The sequence below is a fragment of the Pelecanus crispus genome, chromosome 3 (genome assembly GCF_030463565.1).
Source record: "Pelecanus crispus isolate bPelCri1 chromosome 3, bPelCri1.pri, whole genome shotgun sequence".
NCBI lineage: Eukaryota > Metazoa > Chordata > Aves > Pelecaniformes > Pelecanidae > Pelecanus > Pelecanus crispus.
This window is the reverse complement of record NC_134645.1, coordinates 132259427-132283848: the sequence shown is the minus strand read 5'-3', so window position 1 is coordinate 132283848 and position 24422 is coordinate 132259427. Positions and strand designations below refer to the sequence as shown.

At 46.5% G+C, this 24422-nt stretch overlaps 1 protein-coding gene across 2 annotated transcripts in view; it reads left to right on the top strand.

Moving 5' to 3' along the window:
* RAB10 (RAB10, member RAS oncogene family) overlaps nt 1–24422 on the top strand; it is a 52966-nt gene that overhangs the window by 5084 nt on the left and 23460 nt on the right. The window lies entirely within an intron of this gene.

Genomic DNA, 24422 nt, shown 5'->3' with positions numbered 1-24422 from the left:
GCTGTATGGTGGTTGCAATGAAGTTGGAAAAACAAGTGGTTTCTGGGGTCCAAAAAAAGAGTGTTACTACAGCAGTTGAAAGCACTGGCTTGCTTTTTCCTTATGTTCCTTTACTGTCTCACATCTATAGCTTGGCTTGCAGGAGCAGCAATCCACTTGGAATTTTGGTTATACTGTGCCCGGGCTGTGGGTTCAGTCCCTATCTGACTCCTGGCATGGAGCAGGTGAATTATTAAAAAAAAAAAAAACAAAACAAAAAAACAACTAAAACCAACAAACTGCCCCAACAACAACCCCACCCCAACTCCTGCAGTCATTTCCATGACACGGGGTCCAGAAATCATCGGGCAGCAAGAGATATAAAAATCATTTCCATGCTGTAAAACTTGCTGTCCTGGGAACTTTTGGAGGGGGAAATATAAATGGGTTCAGAATGAAAGTAGAAAATTGAAGTGGGTCCATTGGTGGCTGTTTGACGTGATGGTCTGGATGCAGTCTCGAGCTTGGGAATCCCCTCAGCCCTTGGTTGCTGGAGGTGGAATGAGTATTGTTTGGCCTGGAGGGAGTGGTTCTCCTCACCTCCGTCTGCTGGGTTACAGAGCGAATTGGACTTACGGCGTGATACGGTGTGATGGAGGGTGTTCGGGGGTTGTGTTTTGGTTTTTAATCTAGGGCCATGGATAATGAGCAGCAGCTTTGTTTGTGCATGCCTTGCAGCGCCGATGAGGAGCATGCGGATAGCTGTGTGGTGAAGAGCTGAGGAACTGAGCTGGCTGGAAACTCTTTTTTTTTTTTTTTAACCGCTATTTTTTTTCAGCTGAGCTGGATCAGTTCCCTGATCTGGCTCCTTATGTTACCGTATAAATCTGTACTGGCAGAGTGCGTAGGGCATCTGGGGACATGGAAACACCGGAATAGGTGGTCCTCATACTGAGAGGTTACTTGTGAAAATTCACTTTAGGGTAGCTGTTGCGTGCTAACAAAGCACTTGGCAGCAGCGCCGGTGCCTAGCGTTCCCTCCTCCCTGCCCCCAGTATGAAACAAACCCTAAACTGGGCTTGCTCCTCTCCCTGTGCTTCTGCTGTCGCTGCCTCGGGGCAAAAACAGTTGGAGAGGGTTGAGAACGCTGCCGAACTCCTTCTTCAGGCACATACCTGTGCGGTGGCAGCGCAGGACACGTAGCCCTGCTGCTCCTTTTTCTGTTTGTCCTTGCACTGACATGCTATTTATGTTCCGCTGAAACTAATAGGCAGCTGTTACCTAAATGTGCTAAGCACAATCAGAAGACCTGGAGACAAATGGGAAGGAGTGCGCGGAGGTTGGCTGCTCTGTTTAAGCCAGCGCTGTGGCCGGGAGGAGGCTGAACTGTCGCTTCGACAGTAAGTGGCAAAGATAAAGAGAGGACGAAGTCGCTAACGTTTTCTAGATGCGGAGCGCCGGCCTGTAGCTTGTGACAGGCTGTCCGAAGAATCCGTGGTCTGCTCTTGAATTGTACCAAATGAAGTGCTCCTGGACGTCGGTAGAAAACTTGCTCGGGAACTGATAAGCGGGGATGCAGCCTTCATTTTGGAAACCGAGGACTATTTTTTAGTGCCTTGTTGAGTGCTAAGCACAACTGGGGGGTGCCGAGAAGTGACTTCCGCTTGACTTCTTGATTTACCTCTTTCGAAAGCAAAATCTGTTACTCCCCTCTTTTTATCCTGAGAAAATGCTTAATCTTTTCTACCCTTAAAGTTAATATTGATATTTAATTAGAGAATTGGATGAGAGTCTATTGATAAACACTTCATCGGGGGATAGGAAAAAAAAATAATCCTAAGTCGATGGGTTTGGTTTTTTTTAGCTTGTGCTAAGCAGATGTTGCTGCCTGCAGTCCAGCGGTGCTGCGTGTGTGGGGTTTTGTCTTGGCAGGCCCCGCTCGCCATACCTGCTCCTGGCAGCCCTCGGGAGCAGGGTGTGGGCCACTTCCACCGTTCGGGTGGCAACTGCTTGCTCTTGTCCTCCTCCTTTCTGGAGCTGTGGAAGGGCAGCGTGTTCTTGCTTGTTAGTGGCGTCGTGGAGGATGATGAGCAGGAGAATCTCGGGAAGGATGGCAGCCGGGAGCGGGCTGCTCCTGCTGGGAAACTTCATAGAATCATCGAATCGTTTAGGTTGGAAAAGCCCTTTAAGATCACCCAGTCCAACCATTAACCTACACTACCAAGTCTACTCTAAGCCAATCAAGGGTAGACCAGACTAAACCATGTCCCCAGGTGCCACATCTACCTGTTTTTTTGAACACTTCATCCCACCTGGGGTTGGGAAAAGCCTGGGAAAGGCGCTGGATGAGAGCAGGTTGCACGGATTCCCCTGGTAGTGGCCGCCAGTGCCTGTCTTGCTCCGTAACCTTCTGATGACACGCGGAGAAGGGTTTTGTGTAACCCTTGCGAGGGGGTAAGGTACTTCAGAGCTTTGTGAAGAGCGGGGTTGTCGAATTCCCAGTGCTTTGAGAATCCCTTGTCTGGCCGAGAGGAAACGGGAAAGGGACCAGAGCTGCTGCGGCGAGTTCAGTGTTTCGGTACAACTTAACTGTGTGGGTTTTTCTTTTCTGCGTGGGTTTAACTAGAAGTCTTGTGTGGGTTTAACTAGAAGTCTCTGCATGTTTTTGTTCTTATCTGTAGATAAAACAACTCGAGGCTTTCTTTCCCACTGGGATTGTGACTGTTTTATACTGCATAACCGGGAGAAATACCCCTTTGCGTCTTGAATTTCCAAAATCTTGACTTAATGCTCCCTGCAAGAGGCCTGCTTGCTCGATTGCCATTAAGTATGGAATACCTATGCTGACATCCATGCCTGTACAGCTTTTTCCTCAAGGATGCTTTTCAAACTGGTGTTTGTTCATGTTCAGACTAATGATTAGCTCTACAGATACCAGATATGCTGAAGCAGTTGTTGGATCAGGGGGAGTGCAGGAAACAGTTTCTTCCCGATAGCGTGGGTCTGGTGTGGTGTGCTGCTGTATGTACTGGGAGTCCCTTTAGTACTGCAGCTGACGGGGCTGTGGTCAGCGTCATCACATCATGGAATGGTTTGGGATGGAAGGGACCTTTAGAGGCCACCCAGCCCAACCCCTGCCACGAGCAGGGACAGCTTCAACCAGAGCAGGGTGCTCAGAGCCCCGTCCAACCTGGCCTGGGATGTTGCCAGGGATGGGGCATCTCCCACCGCTCTGGGCAACCTGGGCCAGTGCCTCACCACCCTCAGCAAAAACAATTTCTTCCTTATATCCAGCCTAAATCTATTCTTCTTTAGTTTAAACCCATTATTTCTTGTCCTGTGGCTGCAGGCCCTGCTCCAAAGCCTGTCCCCACCTTTCCTGCAGCCCCTTCCAGCAGTGCAGGGCCGCAGGAAGGTCTCCCCGCAGCCTTCTCTTCCCCAGGCTGCACAAGCCCAGCTCTCCCAGCCTGGCCTCAGAGCAGAGCTGCTCCAGCCCTCGGACCATTTCTGTGGCCTCCTCTGGCCCCGCTCCAACAGGTCCCTGTCTGTGCGGTGCTGAGGGCCCCCGAGCTGGGCACAGGGCTGCAGGGGGGGCTGAGCAGAGCGGAGCAGAGGGGCAGAGCCCCCTCCCTCGCCCCGCTGGCCACGCTGCTGGGGATGCAGCCCAGGATGGGGCTGGCTTTCTGGGCTGCCAGCGCACATTGCCGGCTCGTGTCCGGCTTTTCATCCCCCAGCACCCCCAAGTCCTTCTCTGCAGGGCTGCTCTCCATCCCTGTGTCCCCCAGGCTGTATGGATACCGGGGGTTGCCCCGTCCCCGGTGCAGGACCCTGCACTTGGCCTTGTTGAACCTCATGAGGTTCCCACAGGCCCCCTCCTCCAGCCTGTCCAGGTCCCTTTGGATGCCATCTCGTCCTTCTGGTGTGTCCACCACACCACTCAGCTTGGTGTCGTCTGCAAACTTGCTGAGGGTGCACTTGTTCCTGATGTCAGTGTCATTGATGAAGATGTCAGTGTCATTGATGAAGATGTCAGTGTCATTGATGAAGATGTCAGTGTCATTGATGAAGATGTCAGTGTCATTGATGAAGATGTTGTCCTCAGTGGGAGGCTGTCTTGGCCCAAGATCTGAGCTTCAGAACCCTTAAAAGATGTGGTTACGAAGATGGGTGGTACTGTGATAACTTGAGGTGTTTACCCATTTTGGGTCAGGGTACAGTCCCACTTACTTGCCTGTCCTTTGATTTACGAGGGTATCAGAAGGTTCATTAAAGCTGATCTTTGTGTCAAGTTGTGTCATCAAACTCCTGTGTCTGTTTCATGGCAGTGTTCACTGAACAGTATGTGCCCGGTCCCAAATAAAAAGTTATCCTGCCCTCTGAGATGGTTATGTCTTAACTTGGTCTCACTGGCATTTTAGTCTTCTAGAGTAAAGGTGATTTTACATTTTACTTCAGATGTTCAGTTATTAAATTCAGGCGTATGAAGTTAACATATTGATGCCTGACCTATTGACGTGCCAAGCGCCATCTCTCCTGCCCTTCTGACCGTAGGCATGTTACCTGTTCTTCCTCGCCACCGAACCTCACTGACCTGATTGCACTTCTTGAACTATTTTACTCTTGCAGATCTAGAGAAAATGTCTGAACTTTGATAATTAAAAAAAATTGAAAGCGTTGGTAGCAGTATCTAGACGTTTCCCATTCCTTAGGTAGCAATCTTAATTTCACACCTTCCAAAGGTGTGCCGCAGTCCGCGTCTTACCCTCTTCCCTTCCTTTTCTGAAATGGGATTGCTCGAGCATAAATGGCTCGGTAAAAGCTGAACTGTCAGCATGGGCTAGCTGTCCAGGCTCCTGTAATTGGGGTGAAGGAAAATAAGAAATTCCATCCACCTGAACGTGGCAGTACATATGCCTCTCTGCCACTTTAGAGGAAGCTTAGATGTGTAGCCTAAATATAGGTGTCTAATTGTTGGTTAAGTGAATCCCACCAACACTTTTGTTTCATTAAGCATGCTGTGAAATGCTTTCATCTCGACATAACTTTTTGATCTTGCCAGTAAACAGCAAATTTTATTTATTTATTTATTATTTTTAGCTACTCAAGTTTCTGGCAAAAACAAAGATACTGCTGGCTAGTTCTTTGGGTTTGTACTTAACATTGGTATGTCTGGGACAGCAGGGACCAGAAATGTGAGTTCTCTGGAAAATCTGGTGCTGCTTATTCCTACTACAGTGAGCAGGACTAGCGAACGGAAATGGTGGTGGTGCAAGGAAGGGGGCTCAGAGAGTCCACCTGCAACTGTGTTGGACCGCTAGTGTCTGCTCAGTCGCGGTGGCCGTGTGCCACAGGGCACGTGTCCTGGCATGCTTGAGACCTTGATGCAACCAGAGAGCCAGGAGGATGCGGCTGCCCCGCTTCGGATCCCGGGCGTTCACTGCGCTGCTGCCGAGGGCAAGAAGCAGCGGACGCAAGTTACAACAGGGAAAATGCGACCTGGACTATTAGGAAAAAAATTGCGATGAGGGTGGTCTGCGGCTGGAACAGAAATGCAGAGAGGTGATGGGATTGCCATCCTTGGGGTAAGGAAAATAGTTCTAGAAGAGACCCCTGGCAACCTGAGTTAACGTGGCCGTGCGGCGGGGTGTTAGAAGCGTACGCTCCGTGTTCCGCAGCCTGCTTCAGTCTCGCTGTTAGTCCTGGGTGCCAGGGCAGGACCCGGGTTGGGGATCCGAATTCCCGGTGCGTGTCGGAGCTGCTGCTGGATAGGATCAACGAGCACTACAGTCTGGGGAGGTTCCTGCTGGAAGTCTGCTGTTGATCTTCAGAGCATTAGAGAATGGCCACCAGCTTTGTAAAGCCTAACAAAGTAGTTTCTTAAGAGGTGGAAGAAACGACTCGTAAAGGTGGCATGTGATAACCTTGCTCAGAGCGAGTTGAGGTGCTCCTCATCTTGCTTTTGCAGGAGCTTCAGCGCTGCTGCTGAGCTCCGAGCAGGCACCTCTTTGGTCAGAGTTGCTGTCAGCATTGTGGTTTCTCACCCCGTAGCTTACGGTGCTGCTGGTCTAGCTATTGGTAAAACCCTTCTTTAACCTCAATTCTTTCCGTGTAAACCCTGATGTCATTTGCTAACACGGTCCCTTTCAATATCGTAGTCGGATGCTTCGTTGCAGACTGGGTGTGGGATGCAGGGAGCTAGAGCAGGTCCTTTGCTGAGGCGGGATGGCTGACTGTGACTGCTCTGGCTCCCTTCAGTGCAAAGGGAAATGGGTTTATTCCATGAGAATTGAAACCAGGAGTCTCTGGGGTCGCCTTGCACGGGAGCACCTATTCCCATTGTCTTGAGGCACAATGCCTTTTCACTGGAGTTGAGAGCAGGCAAGGTGCTAGCTTGAGGCTTTTTTTTCTTCTGGCAGATGAGGTGTAGCTAACCTTGTTGCAGCGTACAGCTAACTCAAAAATCCAAACAAGTCTTACGGCCTCCAGTGCTGCCTTGGGAGAGGCTAGTGTTTTTGGCTAGCAATAACTTTTGATTCTAGGCGTGTCGTGTGACATTCTTCCAGGTTTTTTCCACCCTTTCAAAGATACGTAATTCCTGTTTCTCAGGCTCTTCCTATGCATTTGAGTGTCGCAGTATTGGTAATAGCTAAAAAAGGTGATAAGACTAACTGACAAATGTGATGTTTCTGGGCAATATTGTAGCAATAGGCCTTTTTTTTCCCCCCTTCAATCTCTTATCCTGCTAATTAGCTTGACAACTCTGTCGTTCATCTTCTCACTCACTGGAGGACTTACAGAGGTTGGGTGGAAACATCTGGTGGTATCCTACTTGATCTCTGCCAAGAGTAGGGAGGTGGAGGAACTTTCATGGTCACGCTGTGCCGTGTAACTCTGGTGCTCGCGGTGTGGAAATTGTCTTCAGGTTCCTAGAACTTGGTGTAACCCAAAGATAAATACCTGCAGCCGTGCTTTGACTCGGTGAAGTCTTGGTGTTTCTTGATGCTGAAGGGTTCGTAAATTAAAGCTTTTTATGAAACTTAGGTATTGGAGTATATGTATAAGTTGATATTTGGTAACTGAAAACATCCTATATCATATGGCAGCTGCTTCGGTTAAATACGTATTGAATTGTACAGATGTAGTGCGAGCAGTGGAGCTTCAAAGTTGAACGTACTATATTTAACACTCGACGCAATGCCATTCTTTGGAGTCTGTGTGGGAAATAATAGGTGTGTCCTTACCCAGCAATTCCATATTGAAAATTTTACACAGAAAGGGCTGGGTCACAGCTGATCTCCAACCCTCTCCTAAATGGGAACGATGCTTCTAGGCTGCAGTGCTCGGTGCTTTAGTAACGCGTATCTAATGCGAACAATGACAACACTTCACTTGCTGCTGTGGTGTGGTCTAGGTAGCTTGAGTTAGGGTCCTTCCATAAATAATGGTAATATTTTCTATTTGTAATGAAAGAAACCTGGTTTTCCAGCAATAAGTAGTCGCTTAGAAGCACGTGCATTCTTTTCAGGCAGTTGGAAAAGGCAGCTTGTAGGCTGTTTCACCAGAGGAAATATTTAAAAGTCCAAGCGTGGTAACTACCTGGCCCTCATAAAGCTGCACTGACTTCGAGAAACTTGAGGAGCATGTAAAGCATTGCAGGCTGTCATTTCTCAAATGTTGGTAGTGACCGCATCGTGCGAACAAACGGCAAAATCTGTTTGGAAACGATTGGAGAATCTCCAGCTCATCGGTTTTGCTGTTAAAAAGTTGAAATCCTTGCATAGGACCTGCGAGGGTGTTCCAGTGTATTCCGGGGCTTTCATCTGCTGGCTGAACTGAATCGGATGATCTCTCAAGGTCCCTTCCAACCCAAAGCATTCTATGATTCTATAAATGTAGGTCAGTGGGTTCAGCTGCGAGCGGGCGTTCCAGCAAGTTGCCTGGTCTGAAACGTAAGTGATGGTCTCTCCTTCCTTTCTTCGGAAGTCCTAGCGGTAAGGAGTTTTAATTATTGAAACAAGAAGTAACTGATCCGAGTTTCTGCACTGCAGTAAGTCATCGTTACGGAAGTTGGGAAGGCAGAGAGCTTCTGGGCTCTTCTTGAGCTTCAAACTATTTATGATGGGTTGACTGGCCGAATCTTTTTAAAATAACCTCCAGGACACAGTCACCTGCCTCCTTGGCAAAGCTGATGCTTTTCCTGAATGAATCTACTTCCCTTCGTTTATGTGTCACCTGTCTTGTCAATCTGACGAGTATAAATTAGCCAGGGTAAGTGTTAACTTGAATTTTATTTTTATGTAACTTGAGGACGAAATGACTTACAGCAAGTAGTGACAAATTTTCAGTTTCATAAATCGAGGCAGTTTATGTGAAAGCAGATTCACGTACCGTTTGTATTTTCTAGCTAAGAAATATAAGTAGCCTAAGACATGTAGGAAAACTGATTTAATCGACTGTAATTGAGCATACTTAGTGCACATGTTTGGTGGTTTAGAGTAGAATTCCAGCTGTGAATTTTTGTGTGGACTGTCGGCTTGCCTGGAGTCCAGACCTTTCCCTGCCATGATTTTAGGTATGGGACCTAATGGGCTGTGCTGACGAAGGGATTCTCAGGGACATACGGCTGCTTCACGTGATGCCCTCTTTAATAATACGTGCTGGTAGAGCTGGCTGGCAGAGCTCTGCTACCTGGGCCGGAAGTTTATTGAGTATATTAGAAAATGAAAGATATAATGGCAGAGAATTAAATCAGCCCTCAAACCTGGAATTAACTGACACTAAGCAGAGGTTATTGCTGCATGGCAACAACTCTGAAGTAAGTACTGTTTCTTGCTAGAGCTTCGTTTCCTTTTTTTTTTTCCCCCCTCTCCTTACTACCTTATGAATAAAAACCTTATTGTCTCTTTTGTCTTTTGGTATGCATAAAACATCACTAAAATAGCTCCTTTGTTCATTTTCTTTTGTTTTGTTTGTGGGAGCCTTGTGTAAGGTTTAGCTGCTGGAATAACAAAATGATAAAGTTTCTTTTTTCTGGAAGAAGTAACTGCTTGTGTTGGAGCTGCGCGGCCCCATAGACCTAAGTGGCAGCGTAGGTGGTGTCAACAGGAAGCTTTAGTTTTCCTTCTGAGCAGAGATTTTTTTTTTTTTTAAACATGTAAATTTGAATTGTACTTTCACATGACTTCTGAAACTCCTTCCCTGGAAGGAATATGGTTAAGAGAAGAGAGATCCTGTGGGATCCTCGCTGGTTGATCTCCTCGCTTTCTGTGGCCACCTCGGATCTCTATCGAGGACTGCCTAACCCGGAGCGTTACAGGCTGTATATAGTTGTACTTCACTAGACAAAAGTTGCATTAATACTTATAAATGAGATGAAGGCAGCTGGGGAGGAGAGGGTGAGGAGGCTTTATAACTGGTTCTGGCCTGAGAAATGGCTTCTGTCCCTGTCATATGGGTTACCTGCACCAAAGTGAGACACTGAACCCCCATCACTGTCTGGGATCTGTTTTAGTCTGCCTGGCCTGAATGTCAGGTAGACTCACTGCACCCAAAATTCATGGCAGCGGTGCTTTGAACACGCCTACTGAATTGATGTTTAAGTTAAACATGCCAGATTCTTAACTGTTGGAAATGGCCGTCACTTGATGTCCAGAACCTGCTGTCTGCATCCATTTTATTGGGAAATGGTCCTTGCCCTGATTATCTCCTGAACTTTGCCCAGGCGCTGATACGGAGAGTGCTAGCTCTAAAATCAAACCCATGAGATCAAAACTGTGCCACGAACGCGTAGCCTGCTGCCCTTGCCATCAGCTGACGTGCTGCTGGATGCGGCCGTGGTGTGCTGTGCGGCGTTTAGTACCCTGGAGGGTCTGGCAGGCCAGCGTTCACGAGCATAGCTGCAGCAGTTCATAGGGTCGTCGCAGAAGGGTTTGGGTGGGAAGGGACCTTTAGAGCCCACCCAGCCCAACCCCTGCAGTGACAGGGACAGCTTCAACCAGAGCAGGGTGCTCAGAGCCCCGTCCAACCTGGCCTGGGATGTTGCCAGGGATGGGCATCAACCACCTCCCTGGGCAACCTGTGCCAGTGCCTCACCACCCTCACAGTACAGAATTTCTTCCTTATGTCCAGACTAAATCTATTCCTCTTTAGTTTAAATCCATTCCCCCTTGTCCTGTGGCTGCAGGCCCTGCTCCAAAGCCTGTCCCCACCTTTCCTGCAGCCCCTTCCAGCAGTGCAGGGCCGCAGGAAGGTCTCCCCGCAGCCTTCTCTTCCCCAGGCTGCACAAGCCCAGCTCTCCCAGCCTGGCCTCAGAGCAGAGCTGCTCCAGCCCTCGGACCATTTCTGTGGCCTCCTCTGGCCCCGCTCCAACAGGTCCCTGTCTGTGCGGTGCTGAGGGCCCCCGAGCTGGGCGCAGGGCTGCAGGGGGGGCTGAGCAGAGCGGAGCAGAGGGGCAGAGCCCCCTCCCTCGCCCCGCTGCCCACGCTGCTGGGGATGCAGCCCAGGATGGGCTTGGCTTTCTGGGCTGCCAGCGCACGTTGCCGGCTCGTGTCCGGCTTTTTATCCCCCAGCACCCCAAGTCCTTCTCCGCAGGGCTGCTCTCCATCCCTGTGTCCCCCAGGCTGTATGGATACCGGGGGTTGCCCCGTCCCAGGTGCAGGACCCTGCACTTGGCCTTGTTGAACCTCATGAGGTTCACACGGGCCCACCTCTCCAGCTTGCCCAGGTCCCTCGGTTTAAGAGCTCACCCCAAGTCCCCTGCCCTGTTGCTTTGCCAGAGGTAGAAAACCACGTTGTTCTTTTGTGCTGCCTCAGCCATTTCTGTCAGTTTAAATCACCGGCGGTGCATTTGTTAATCTCCCCAAAGCGTGGCTGGAATTGCTGAGGCATGAACGCCTGTGCCGTTGTCTCTCCCTTTGAACATGGAGGAGGACACGACACCTCTCAAGGAAAGGTTGCTAGAAACCGGGTTGTTTGAGCTCCTGTAGATTTAGCTTTAGTCGCTTAAGATACCTTTCCCTACAGACGTCCAGTCAGGCACCTCTAATGAACGTTTTTAAGCTCATGTATCTTAGTTTTTCCTTTGGAGGAGTCATTATCCTCATTTCACAGGAATGTTGTATTTTGTACTAATCTTTGCAAATAAACTTCATTCGTAGCTTTTCGTTTATACGTCAGTATTTAAATGTATGCAGTAGATGGAGTAAGGGAGCTGGAACTTGAGATATATGGAAAAATTCTTGGTAAGTCACTGTCCGTGTCACTGTTGAATGAGGCAGTGCCGTTTTAAAATGCCTTCCAAGCGGGCACGTGTGATGGGTCCTCAGCTCCGACTGTGCTGAATCAGACCTGTGGCTTTCTTACCTTCTGATTATTTGGATTTGCTGTTTTTGATTCCAGGTGTGGGGATGAACAGCACTTCACGGTGTAATCAATCTATTAAACATCTGAACGATGCCACTTGAGGAGAAGCAGCTTCGTGGAATTCTTGACTTGTTGATATTGTTTGCTTCCTTACAGCCTTGTAGCTTCTGAGACCTAAATACGTGGGCATAACCTGTATATTTTTTTAAAAAAAGAAAAATCTTACTGCTTGTGTTCCAGCTAATACAAAGGTTTACGTCTGCAAGTATGCAGTGCATAATGGCAAGGTAATGGACTCCTCTCTGTTGGAGGGGAGTAAAGTGGAACAAAAGAGATGTTGAGGTTTGTTTCTGAAGAGGATTAATTTTTTAAATGTAGTTGACAAGAATCGTGGAGGAGTCGGGTCACAGTTCCTATGTAGGTGCAGCAACCTGTGTACGACAAACAGAAAATTCACAACATCTCCGTCTCCTTGATTATTTGATTTTTTTTTATTTTTTTTTTTTTTTAGATACTGCCCCCAAGTGCTCTTAAAGAGCTTCTGGTAGCAGTATTGACTTTTGTAATGATTTCCTGCAGAATGAAGATGTAGATGTTGTGATTTTAATGTAAATATCTGAAGAATGATCATTGAGGAGGTTTCAAGTGAGGCTAGCAGCGAGAGAAAAGCATTGGCGCGCTCAAAGGCTGTAGTCTTGACCTAGATTTAAGCTACATCCTTGAAACGAATTGATGCACAAAGGCAGCTTGCGTGCTTGCAACTTGTCTGCCGCTTTGAAGGGAGACAAGAACGCTTCAAAAAGAATTTCAGGTTGGGAAAGTGCCCTTCGCTCTTGCAGTTCAGAGTCTTGTCATTCTGGACGTTGTTGTTCATCTCCGAACCGGCGGGCGGCTGCGGGTGGAATCCGAGGCAGACTGCTTGGAAAACTCTGGCGAGGCAATCGCAGGCGGGGAAGCGGCAGCGCAGCGTGAGGATCCCCCGTCTCCGCAAAGAGCGAAGATGCGGATGAATTCAGTGTGCGGCCTTTCCCAGAGAAGAGCTCAGGCTGGATAACAGTGGCCTCCTGTTGTTTGGGGGGGATTAAGCCTGCTATTTGGGGGGATATAAGCCGCAGGACTGGATTTGTCGCCAAAATGAATATTCAGCTGAGTCCCCTATATTGGTCAGCGTTGATTTGCATAAATCAAATATCCCTGCAACGCTGAGTCTTACTGCAGTTACTTGCGTGTTTGCGACGTGTGACAGCAGTTGAAAGCACGACAAATGCAGGTATTTGGAACGGAGGAACGCAGGTCACGCTAAGAAGCTGCCGTCTCTCAGGATTGTCATCTGCTTCGTTAAGAATAGGTTAATTGGTAGGAGATGGTCTGGCAAGGGTGCTACTGCTAATGTCCCACATTCTCCCTTAACATTACCAGCTCTGGAATTTATCTGTATTGGTGCGAGGTTACTGAAACTTAGCCTGTGAAGAGAGTTTTATAAAGATGCTATAAAATCGTACTGAAAAACTGAAGATTCGGGAAAGAGCCATGGGGATGGTTTGGAGGGACTGATAGGACTTGATCTACTGAAGACACTTTTTTAAAGAATCTCTAGTTTAATCTCTTGTGTTAAACGCTAAAGGCAAGTTGATTGTTTGGATTTTGAGAATCTGCTGGACAGAGCTACGAAAGAGGTCGGTGGGGCTGGAACACGAAGCGGGGGCCCTGAGGACTTGTGTGATTTTTGCAGCGCTTGCATTCAGTGATCTTGGTTTTTGCCTTTCCAAATAGATGCTGTAAGTAATCGAGCGGTTTATTAAGATACACACCGTCACACTAGCAAATATCACCGGGTAAGAATCTCTAGCTTAGCTTTACAGAGAGAGGTGCGGTCATAATTACTTTTCTTGACATCTGCTTTACAAAAATAGCACTTTTCAGGATACTTCAGGTGCCGTGGATCCCTAGCCGTCAAAGATGCAGCTGTTCCCCCGGTAGTTTCTCCGCTTCTTACTATGAATGTTACTAAGAAAACCAGTTCTGTGTAGCTGTTGCTATCAAGGTGGTACAGGTTGAGGCTGGTGACCTTGGAATGTTTGCCCGAGCTGTAGTTCGTGAGGGTGCTAAAGCAAAGCATGCAGTGGGTTTTGGTGAACGGGGACTGGCAGAGCACTTGGGGAAGGTCATTCAGGAACGGAGAAGCCTCTCGGTGATAGGCTTGGTCCGAGGGCGGGAGGGTTGACATCAGTGGCTGGATGTGTGGGAGAGAGGAGTGGGGAAAAAAAAATGCAACGCTAATCACATCGTCGTCTGTGGCTGGTGGAATTAAAGTAATTAAAGCACTTGTTGCTGTTGCCATTGTCCTCCCATGCCTAGCTCCGGCAAAACCAGGCTCTCAAACAGGACGCTTACCTTCACGGATGTTTTCTCTTACCCAGTTGTGGTGGAGCTTTATCTTAGACTACTAGAATTAAGTAAATGTGCATTTCCTCAGGTTTCACATAAGGTACGTGTTACTTTATTTAGATGCAACTTCTGGTGCTCTGTAAATGCTGAATTGTCACGACTTGAAACCTTGCAGAGCCGGAAGGGTGAGTTCGTGTTGCTGCTCTAGTTTGCTGCTCCACGCTAGGAAAATCTTAGTGCAGAGAAGAGAAAACACATGAATTCAATGAATTTCTGCTTTACTACCGCATAAATCCATAGTCTGCTCGTATCTTGAGTACTTTGTTAAGCTCCCGGTCACTTAATTCCATCATTTTTTGACATTCAAGGTTTAGAAGAGGACAGCCAAGACAGCCAAGAGGCCATTTCAGTGTCACCTGCTCTGTGATTCCCGATACCCTCCGTGTTGGCCCCGGGGGGCTGCTGCTGGTTCTCCCCGTAGCCCTTTCCAGGTGGTGGCCCTGGGCATCCTGCACCGCCTCGATTCGTTTTCTGGGGCCCCTTTGCTCCGACTGCTGGGGCTCCGCTCACCGGTCCCGGCGCTGGGCTGCTTTGTCTCAACAAGTTGTGTAGGTGCTCCCTTGCCTGCAGTTGAACAGGAGCCCTGAGTCATTGTAACTTTGGAGTTCGCAAGGAAACTCTCTCATGTAAGTTTGTATCATGAAGATTGTAGTCTTTTTTTTTTTGTCTTTTTCCCCTCCTTTCTTCTAGTAAGCATTTATTTTAGGTCTGACCAGTGCGGTAGCAGCTTTTACTTAAAATGAATGGGACTCTGCAACATGGTCTGACATAACCACTAAGTGTTGTCCGTCATCTGCGTGCAGTGGGCACCCTACTAACTATAGTTATAACTTTATTTTGCAGCAGTTTGTATGGAGTTATCTTAGCCTAACAGCAGCAATCAGGTTGCCTGGCTCCGTGTATTCAGCTGGTGAGGGATACCCGTTTGCCTCCTCTGTTCTCCGTCCGCATCTGGCCGTGTTGTTTCTGATGAGCACTGCTGAACTTAGATTTTTGGAAAGCAATGTACAAGCTCCTTGCTGTGTTAGGACATACAATTTTGGTTTTGCAGAGGAACTAAAATTACCTTGAAGGCAGAACAATAACTCGGTCACTGACTGATGGTTGCCACCTGGTGCAGTTTTCTCCTTTTGTCTGTCTTCTCCCCCATTCCCTCTTGCTAACCAGAACAGGCAGGTTCAGAAACATCTTGTTAGTTTTTGAAAGAAGTTCTTGTGATTATTAAATTTATTACTCATTTGCTTTTATATAGGTGCCTGATTTTTGCTTTTGTCTTACAGCACTGTTTGCTTGTAGCGGGTAATGTCCCTTCAGCTTTTGGAGTCGCCTGCAGTAGTTGATGCACTTGCAGGTTTTAGCATGAGGTCGAGAAAAACGAGGCAAAAGGAAGAGTCTTGCTGGAGAGCACGGCTTGCTCTACACCTCAGTCTCGAGCTGCTGTCTTAGCTGTTTCTACTGAAAGGAAGATAATAAAATGGACTCGAGACACTTTTAGTCTAGTCTACCCTTGATTGGCTTAGAGTAGACTTGGTAGTGTAGGTTAATGGTTGGACTGGATGATCTTAAAGGTCTTTTCCAACCTCAACGATTCTATGATTCTATAAGTAACTTGCCCCAGTTTTTGCAAGGGGAGGAACTTGTGCTGGGGTTGCAGTTGTAACTGTACTAGCCAGAACTTGTGCGTCTGCGTGTGGAGCTTTGCTTCGGGCCCTGCAGCTCCTTCCTTTCGCCCTACTCTTCCCCAGCTCCCCGCCTGCAGGTGGAGAACGCAGCATGGGCAAGCGCTGGGGTAAAACCCGAGGTGCCTGGCTCCGAAATGAGCCTAAAGATAGTCCAGACCCGAGGCCTCCGCAGCCCACGCGGGCTTTCTGACCCGCTTGTGCATCCTGCGGCAGGTTAGTGTTGTGCTGGGTGATCCGTGACCGGCTGCGGCTCTCCGGGAGAGCTACCAAAGAGGTCAGTGGGGCTGGAACACGAAGGGGGGGCCCTGAGGACTTGCGTGATTTTTGCAGTGCTTGCATTCAGTGATCTTGGTTTTCGCCTTTCCAAAGCAAGAGGGGAGCTGTTTGTTTTACGTGGAAGTTTGTGTTAAACAGTGCTATATTTTTCTATTTCTTTAAAAAATTCATTGCCACGCCTAAGTGTAGACAAGATACATACAGGTAGTGACATACATACAAGTATGTCTATATGGGAGGCCGGGGATATGTCTGTGTTGTGTGTATGTGTACACATGAACAAAATAAAATTAGCAGATAAGCATGTGCCCTGGTTTCGGCTGGGATAAAGTTAATTTTCTTCCTAGTAGCTGCCATAGTGCTGTGGTTTGGATTTAGGATGAGAAGAATGCTGATAACACGCTGATGGTTTAGTTGTTGCTGAGCAGTGCTGACACCAGTCAAGGGCTTTTCAGCTTCCCATGCTCTGCCAGGGGCACAAGAAGCTGGGAGGGGGCACAGCCAGAAGAGTTGATCCCAACTGCCCCAAGGGCCATTCCATACCATACGGCGTCATGGGCAGTATAGAAACTGGGGGGGTTGGCCGGGGAGCAGCGATCGCTGCTGGGAACTGGCTGGGCATCGGTCGGCGGGTGGTGAGCAACTGCATTGTGCAGCACTTGCTTTGGATATTATTATTACTACTATTACTATATAGTTATTTTTATCATTACTATTTTACTTTATTTCAATTATTAAACTGTTCTTATCTCAGCCCAGGAGTGTTTCTCACTCTCACTCCTCCGATTCTCTCCCCCATCCCATCGGGGCAGGGGCAGTGAGCGATGGCTGCGTGGTGCTGAGCTGGGGCTGGGGCTCAACCACAACAGCATGCGAGTGAAGTGAGCTTTCTCCTGAAAGAGGAAGACTAGCTGTCTTATTTACTTAGTTACTATCTTGTTTACTCATGAGATTAAATGCATTTGGAAGCTGGAGAGGAGGGTAGATTCAGTACTGCAAAACCAAGAGGTGTGGAGCTGCCATGAGAACTGTTTGTTCTACAAAAGCACGAGTGAAATTAGTATTGCCCGTGAAGTTAGACTAAGGGCACTGTGTGCTTGTGTCTTGTCAGACTCCAAAGCATCGGCAGGCTTCCGGGTTTGATTCGATCGCTCGGTTTTTGTTGCTGGTCACGTTGCCTTTCCCTCTTCCCCCTCTTCCTTCCCAAGTAGCTGACCATGCCACATGTGATCAGGGCTAAAGACAAGGAAGAGTTCAAGTGCAATCCCTCACTCCTGATGAATAAATGTCTTGGTAGAGAAAGCAGTTATGACCTAGAGTATCAGTTCCTTACTGGATCTACAATTTCTTAATACTGCTTAAAAGAAGCCAAGTGGTCCAGGTTTTCAGGTTTCCTCATCGTCTCAGTCTCTGATAATCTCATTCAGACTTGCTTTAGCGAGCAAGAGTTTGAGACTTTGTCTAGTGACTCCTTTTATTGGTTTATGACAATTTTATCTGGAGAAAAAAGACGCCACAGAGATCCACCTGTTGGAGAAGTCCACGTGAGATCTAAGCTACGAGCGGTAGGGGAGGATAATGTGGGTTCCACCTCCTTTTAGCGAGCAGTGCTAGAGTTTTCTCTCCGCTGTAGCTGAATGCCACGCTTTCTGCCAAAGGCAGCAAATCTGTATTTCAGAAAGAATTGCCATGACTGCAGAGGCTTGTCCCAGCTAGCCTAAAGCTTCCTCCCATTCCTTACCACGTCAGCTGAATTTTGCTCTCTCTGATAAAACTTAAGCTTTCACTCAAGCTTTTGCCAATGGATGAGACTGTGACTACCTTGAGATTCTCTTCCAGAACAGTCTGAAGGGTGATTAGTTTGCGGACTTGCAAAGCATTCCTAAATACTCTAGCAAAAAGTTCCGAGTCTTACAAGTGAATGGATGCCTATTCCTTTCTTATCTCTCATGGGCAAGTGGAAGGAGACATCCCAGGGAGCTGTGGAGGGGCTGCTCCGGTGGGCGCTGCCACTGCCTCCCCGGCAGCCCTTGCTGAGGGTAAGAACTGTAAGAACTTGCTGAGAGTAAGTGTTCAAAAAACAGGTAGATGTGACACTTGGGGACATGGTTTAGTCTAGTCTACCCTTGATTGGCTTAGAGTAGACTTGGTAGTGTAGGTTAATGGTTGGACTGGATGATCTTAAAGGTCTTTTCCAACCTAAACGATTCTGTGATTCTATGATTCTAACTGCCGTCTGTCTGTCTAGCATGGGGGAGAAGCCTTGCTGCAGGCGAGGCGAGAGACTGCCGGGGGAAAAGCAGTCCTTGGATTTCCTTCTGAGGAATGGGAATTGAGATTATGACTGGATAATCTAATCTGTAAGTTTGTCGACTATAAAGGAACTGCTTCTTAAGAAGTCACTGCAGTATCTTAACAAACTTCAATTGAAGTTTTGCGAAGAAGCAAGTTTGTGTTTATGGACTTTTTTTTTGTTTGTGTTTTTTTATATGATGTGGAGTTAAGGTCCTTTAGAACAGGTCCGTGTATGTTTGTGTAATCCATGTGTACTTGCACAGGTCTCTGTAGAGCTGGAATCAAGTTGTGCCAGCGTGCGTAGGCACACAGTGATCACCTGGCATGGGGTTTGCTATTGCTCCTCCGAAATAAACTCTTCTGTCTGAATCTTGGGCTTCGAACGCCTTTCACACCAAGTGCAAAGTGTTGTCTCAGCAAAGTCCCAGATCTCAGTGCTGGGCGCGACTCCTGGAAAACCCAACGTTGAGACTTGGTTCTGTGCTGAAGGTGTGAAGAAGGCAGAGGAACTTTAGAAATCTAATTCATATAAAGCCTCTGAAAATAGTATTTGCACTTAAAATGTTGAGTGTGGTTGGGAATGTCGTATATTCGTACTGTGTAGGTATGAATACCTTGTAGAATAAATATTTTCAAAGACTGAAGTAGTAACTGAGGTCACTAAGAGCTTAATTAAAACCAGAACTCTCATCTCTTGCCCGATACACTTGTGTTGGGCTTACTTTGGAAGGAGAAAGTATATTTACATCCGAAGCTTTCTTACAAAGCATTTGATCTTTACTACTTCATCAATAACAAATGTTGATGTCCGCGTATTCTTAGTAAAATAACATTTTTGAAGTATTAAAGCTTGTATGCAGGACTTACGTTGACTTCAGAGAGTTTATAATTCTGGACTTGGTATGTTCGGAAAGGTTGTTACTGGGAGGGGTTAGAGGAATGACCTTTTTATTGGTGTTACGCTCTAGATGTTAATAAACTTGATAAAGCAGTATCTGGATTAGGAGCTTGTTTCAGAAGTCATCTTCTGCACTAAGATGTTAAGCTTAAGAAAGTCTTACAATATTATAAATCTGTCTTGAGAACTGAGGGGTCTGATAATCAGGTAGTTGTATAAAAAGACTAGACAAAGCTCAACAAAATTTCTGCCCCAAAGTTAATTTTGTAGTTTTAAAAGCTTCTAGACTTATTTATTGCTGTATCTTCCTGCTGTTGATAAGTTTTCTTTTATTGCATTTTTGCTTTTTAAATAAAAACATTTGAGGGCTGTTTATTGGGCCCTACTGCAAGCTGTAAGCATACCTGAAGGATACAGATTTTCTCTGTGCTTCTGTGTTGGTGTTCTTGTGCTAACTAGGTGGGTTACAGTTTTTACTCTTTGTGTTAACGTGCCGTAAGGCATGAGGCTGTGCTCCTTCTGACTTTGTGAATTTGAAAGTTGTGAATTCAAAGACAGCGGATAGATTTCTTTCTGCCTGCTCTGTCTCTTTAGTTACACTGGAATTTCTAAAGGCAGTAAAGATAAGATTTATATCCTTTAGTGGCTACTAAAGCACTTTGCAAGAGCTCCACCTTGCATTAGTTGTTTGAAGCGGATTAGTGTGGGGGTGTTCAGGTGCACCTTCAAAACCCTTGGAGAAAGTGCTGAAATTCTGAGAATCCTTCAGGATTCCTGACTGCTGGGAGGGATGCAGGCGAAAGGGGCCATCGGGATGGCTCCCGGTGCTCATCACAAAATTTGAACGTGGCCTGAGTTGTGCTGCCTTAATTTGAGCGTTGATAGCTGCGGTTCAAGTACACCTTTAAGAAAAATCCTTGCTGTTGCCAGAGCCTTGGAGCACAAAGGTGGGCAGCTTGGAAGGCGCGAGGCTTGAGCGCGGATTTGTGCACGTTGGCTTTTCTTTCCTGCGTTGAAAATACATAGTGCTGCTAAGGTATATTTGCAAAGCGATTGCTAACAAATGAAATACAAAATGCACATCTTTATATGCTTTACGGTCTGCGGTTGATGGTGATTTGACGTGTGGGATGACTGTCGGGCTCCTGGCGCTGCAGCCTTGCCCCTCTCTTGCCCTACATTCCGCTTCCTACCGCCCAGCGTCCTCACCGAGCTGAATGCTGTCTTTGTTTGGAAAGAATGCAAACAAAATTCGTGCTGTCTGAAAAGGGCTAGCTCATCATTTGTAGCTCTGAAATGGACTGGAAAATAACTTTTTCTCCCTCCCTCTTGTACTGATGGCATTCTGTCTTTCGCTTTTCAAAAACAGTTGGTTTGTGATTTAGCAACAGAAGAGCGATCTTTACAAAACCTTGGCAGGGGCTTGAGAAGGTGTAAAGTGATACAGAACTGTTTGGATGCAGTGATTATGGATTTAGAACACACTGTTGCGCTGACGCGAGTCCTGGGTCTTCCTTAATGTCTTTCATCCGAGAGTGATGGCAACTCAAAACCGTTGAGCAAGTAGTTCTGTGCTCACCAAGACATTCAGATACTTAAACTTAGACAAATAAAACTGGAATGCTTTGTCAGGAGTCATTGACAATAACCTCTGCTGATGTAGGGGTGGAAGAGCTCGACTTCAGTGGCCTGATGCACAAGTCTGACCTTCCGGCTTCTGAAACTCCTCTTGGTCTGCGTGTTTACAGTGACTAGGCAGAAATGACTTTCAATATTTGTGTAAGGGCAGATCTTGTTTGCACATACCATGAGATCAACTAATGGTACTTCTTAGCCTTGATACTCCAAGACCAGTAACCTAAAGAATCCATAAATAGCTTCTGTCTGGTTTTTTTTAAAGCTGTGAGTTCAGTGTTTGGTCAGACCTGGGCCCATATGTTGCTGTAAGCAACTGGTACAAGACTTGAAATTGGAAGGAAACTTAGAAGTGAGCCAGAAACCTGGGATGATCTACCTGTAAGGAAACTTTTGCCCCTCAATACAAGAAAGCCCCTCAATACAAGAAAGACATTGAGGTGCTGGAGCGTGTTCGGAGAAGGGTAACAGGGCTGGGGAAGGGTCTGGAGCACAGGGCTGGTGGGGAGCGGCTGAGGGAGCTGGGGGTGTTCAGCCTGGAGAAGAGGAGGCTGAGGGGAGACCTGATCGCGCTCTGCAACTACCTGAAAGGAGGGTGCAGGGAGGGGGGTGTTGGGCTCTTCTCCCACGTAGTTAGCGATAGGACGAGAGGAAATGGGCTTAAGCTGCGCCAGGGGAGGTTTAGGTTGGAAATTAGGAAAAATTTCTTTACGGAAAGGGTGGTCAAGAATTGGAACAGGCTGCCCAGAGAGGTGGGGGAGTCCCCATCCCTGGAAGTGTTCAAAAAACGGGCAGAGGTGGCACTTGGGGACATGGTTCAGTCTGGTCTACCCTTGATTGGCTTAGAGTGGACTCGGTAGTGTAGGTTAATGGTTGGACTGGATGATCTTAAAAGTCTTTTCCAACCTAAACGATTCTATGATTCTATGATTCGTTGTTAAACCGTGTGGGTCGCACTGAAGCATAACAAGCGTTTCCAAATTTTTATTTGAAAGTATGGAGTTATATTACGTGTTTAATAGGCTGGCAGTATACTTCCAGGTTCTTCTGCGAATTCCAGTTTGCCCTGTTGAAGTTGATAAATATCTTATCGACACTTAATGAGGGAGTAATTTCATGCTCATCTTTAATTCATTAGTTCTGTCATTATCCTCCAGTGATAGTTATATGTCCATTCTGCATGCCATTCAATTTTTATGCCCGTTACCCTCTTAAACTCTTTCCTGAGCTTAATGTTACTGGAAACTCCCCGTACCTGTAATCTCCTCTCTCTGAAGCCTTTGTGTTTCTGCTGGCACAGTGTCACTGGCGACTCCTTTGGAAAGGCCTAGAACTGAACAGGCATTACAGCGGTGCAGTAGTCCAGTTTTTCCAGTCTGTTAAAAGTACTTTGAAAGCATTTAGAGGCAAATAGTCGTTGCTATTTATAACAACCTTTCTGTTATGAAGGCTGAACTAGTATTATATTGTAATTGGAATGGAAGCTGAGTACAACATGGGATTAGAGATGTATTTTATCCCCAAATACTAGAGTTAGCTAAATCCCTCTCAGTGCAGAGAAGAGTTAATTTTCTTGGCTGGGTTAATAGCTTACTTTATCTTAAGGCATAAAAAGTGGCTATCAAACATCCTGTTTTATCTGGGCAGAACCTAAAAGTAAATGTCTCTGTATACAATACTTTTATTTATGATCTTTTGGTAAATGCTCTGTGTGTTAGTTTGATAGCGTTGCTGTGGAGCACTATATCACAGCAAACAACTTGGTTAAATGCTATAAAATGTAGGAAGTTAGGTGTATTTGGGACAATTTTGTATGTTGGCTATTAATCATTCAGCGGGTTTATTTTTCAGACCACGTACATATGATACTAGCTATATTGATTCATAAATTTAACACAAGTGATGAAGTACCACTTTGGCTAACTGGAAAAAAATGGAGCACTGACTGAAACTGAGGTCCAAAGGTCCCAAGCTGACGTCCTGGAATTAGTGGACTACCTTGGCCTTTAGCCACTGTACTGCTTTAAATCCTTAGAAATGGGGAATTTTGCCCCTTTACACTCTGGTTCATGTTTATGAAATACTTGGTAAGCGGAAGAGGCTCTGTGAGGAGCTGCATTTGGTATTCATTTAAGGGTTATTCTCCATTTTTTCCTTTTTGGCCGCATACGCGGTAGCTGTCCGTCTAGCCAGTGCCGTCCCCGTTCTTCCCCCCGCACGACACAGGCCCGCGGGGAGGGGGATTCTCCTCCCCCGCCATCTAAAACTGCGTAGCCTTTCCCAGAGAGGCTCTGGTATGCTGATTTTTACGTGAAAAGATTTTACTAATTTAATATTTCAGTGTTAAAACGAAGTCATGCGTGCAGTATATACAGCTAAAAGGAGCTGGACTTGGTGGAGTTTAAAGCAGACTTCCCATGTAGACTTCTTACGTAATAGCGTGTTTCATAAATTCTATTTAATCTTACTTGGTATAAAATGACCTTGTAGATTTAGGAGGGAAGTTTGTGATTGCAGCTGCTGCCTTTTAAAAAGTCTAAATATAAACAGATTTTTGGAAAGCATGAAAAATTATCAGCGGTGTTTCTCTGATTTGAATTGAAAGTCAGAACTCTGGCATCTAATTAGTGTCAGAGCATTTTGAGAAGATGGCTTGTAGTGTTCCTGCTCCACTGGATGTAGTCTGTGCTCATAATTATAGGCAATTTTGGGAAGAGAAGCTTGAAACAAGACGTGGTCCTCAAGCCTCTTCTGCTATGGAGGAGCTGGTGGGGGGGGTCCTCATCCTGGCTTGTGTTGCGTGGCATCCGTTTTGGTCTGAGCCCATCTCCTCTGGGCAGGAGTGATTAGTTTGTACGCATTGCACAAACCAGGTTTCACCAAGGTCTTACACAACGATGTTCCTATTTCCCTGCCTCCGATGGAAATTTCTCACCAGGTGCTTGCAAGATTGTATTTCCCTGTTCCAGGGTTGTCTCTCCATTGGGTTATAGTTATTCTGTGGAAGTAAAATGGTAATCTCTCAGCCTTCAGTCTTTCTTCTTTGTTATGTGAAAACAGCTGCTGGTTCACAGAAGACATTTTTAGGTAATGTTGCATTTTCTACTGCTGACACCCATCCCTTGTTTTTACTCTGTTCACAAGGCTATCAGTTTCTTATTTTAATTGCCCTTTGTACAGTGCCTTTCACTGTTTTGAGCAGTAGACTTCAGATAGGACAACTTATTACACCAGAATTAATAATGAAAATACTAAATACCAGTTTCAGTATTGGTCTTGGCTAAGGATCTGTCTTCAGTTTGATGTCAAATCATCATCAGTTTGATGTTTCAAAAAACGGGTAGATGTGGCACTTTGGGCCATGGTTTAGTCTAGTCTACCCTTGATTGGCTTAGAGTAGACTTGGTAGTGTAGGTGAATGGTTGGACTGGCTGATCTTAAAGGTCTTTTCCAACCTCAACGATTCTATGATTCTATGTTTCTTCTTTCCTAAGTCTCCTTCATCTCCTCTTCAGTCAGTCCTTGCAAATCCCATAGTTAACTAACTTCCTTGCAATACAATCTCAGCTTTGCCACAAATTAACATGTGAATTATTTTGTATTAGTTGGTATTAAGAGTAAAAACCTTACTCGTGCTCTGTCAAGATGGTCTCTGCTTACTCTGAGTTTTGAGAGTCATGGTTACGCGCTTCTGTCGAGTCATGACTTTGCTTGTAGCACGTCAGAGGCTGGGGCAGGGATGGACCAAGACGGAGAGACGCGGCGGTTGGGTGCCAGCTTACGCTGATAACTTGCCTCTTATTGCTGGTTGAAAACTTCGTGTTGCTTAAACCCTTCTGCTTAGGTTA